Source organism: Octodon degus, unplaced genomic scaffold (assembly GCF_000260255.1).
Source record: "Octodon degus isolate 3935 unplaced genomic scaffold, OctDeg1.0 scaffold00011, whole genome shotgun sequence".
NCBI classification, from domain to species: domain Eukaryota; kingdom Metazoa; phylum Chordata; class Mammalia; order Rodentia; family Octodontidae; genus Octodon; species Octodon degus.
This window is the reverse complement of record NW_004524587.1, coordinates 24,010,772-24,012,494: the sequence shown is the minus strand read 5'-3', so window position 1 is coordinate 24,012,494 and position 1,723 is coordinate 24,010,772.

Sequence of the window (1,723 nt, the reverse complement as noted above, 5' to 3'; positions counted from 1 at the left end):
TACTAGATCAGACTTGTAGTGATTCTCCTGTTTACAGTCTCCCAAGAGCTGGGATTACAGGCATGCACTACCACGTCCAGTCTTAATTGCCATCTCATCACGCCCCAAGGGTGGGACTGGCACGGCAGGCCCAGGGATTGAAACCCTGGCCCCTACTCCTGCTTGCAGGTGCTTTAATCTGCTGAGCTATTTGGTTGGCCCTCTCTTATTCTATTTCTGTATTTACTTTAGTTGTATATTACTTAAAAATATTTTAGACAGAGAATGTGTATTATAACCACAAGGTTGTCTTCTTTGCAAGAATAGTACAAACAAAAACATGAGCTTTTAGACAGCCTGTGTTTTACAAGGTCACTTCCAATTTCACTTCTACTCTTAAAATGGTTAGGATAGATATATAGTTACATCCTCTTAATGAACAGAGGGATTTGTTCTAATGGTGTTTGTAAATAGGATATCATGTCTGCATCTTGTACAGCAATTAGCCCCTAGGAAGAATGTATGCAATGTGTGAATTATTGAAACTGTCCCAGCAATTTGGTTTGAAACTGACTCATTGCTATTTGTTTCTCAATAAAATTATGGTAAAATAACCCCACCTTTTCCCCACAAAAAATAAAAAAATGAACAATTCTTGATCATTAGGATAGTGACACTGTTTTTTTAAAAAAAATTTTACCTATGCATGTAGAGGAATTTGCATATTCATTGTTACATATAGCTTATTCATCCATATTTTAGAAAATTTGTGTACTGTGAATAGCATTACAGAAGATTTCAGGAGCTCCTGGAAACACCTAAATTCCCTGGGAGAAATTCTGAAGTTGACAGTGAGATCTTTACTTGCACTTCCAGTGGAAGTCAATGAGGAGGATTTACAGTTTGTGCACCAGTTGTTTGAATGAGGGCTTGTGTACTCTCGGACCTTCTGTGATCTTCTAGTGAATAGTGAACAACTTTTTGTGTTTCTCTTTATTTTATATATGCATACTGTTGCCTTTCCTTCTTTAGGAAAGATAAATAGGTGAATTTTTCTATGGATTGCTTTCTAAATAATTTTGATTCTTTATTATCCTCTAAAGCAATAAATAAGCTTTGTTTTTGCAATTTTTAGATTTATTTATTTATTTATTTGTACAGGGTCTCAGTATGCAGCTTGGAGTTACAGTGATCCTCCTGTCTCAGCCTCCCCAGCACTGGGATTACAGGCACACAGTTCCGGGGATCAAACCTGGATCTTTCCCTTTGCCAGGCAGGCATTCAGACCTCCATGCTATCTCCCCAGCCCTGTCTTTTGGAACTCTGAATTGCAATCTACCTGTTCCAGTCTGCTACCTTTATTAATATATTGATTTTTAAATTGTCCTGACTTTTGGGTAGTGGTACTGGATGCAAGTTTATAAGACATGAACCTATTTTCTTAGAAACTTCTGTTGTCTGGACCACAATCATTTCACATATATCTCATTTTTACAGTTGGAACAAGTGATTTCTTCAAGCAAGCCTAGTTCTTTTTGATAAGAAATGATAGTCGCAAAGCAAACTTCAAGCTTTTAGGGACACTCATGGCCACTGAATTATTTACTGCTGCAGAGCTTATGAGTAGGTAGAGTTAGAATCTAGGTTTTATTTATTTTGAGAAAACATATCATGAGCTCATAGTGTAGTTTTATATCCAATTTCAAGGTTATGAGATTTTTATTTTTTACTTTAAATATATATA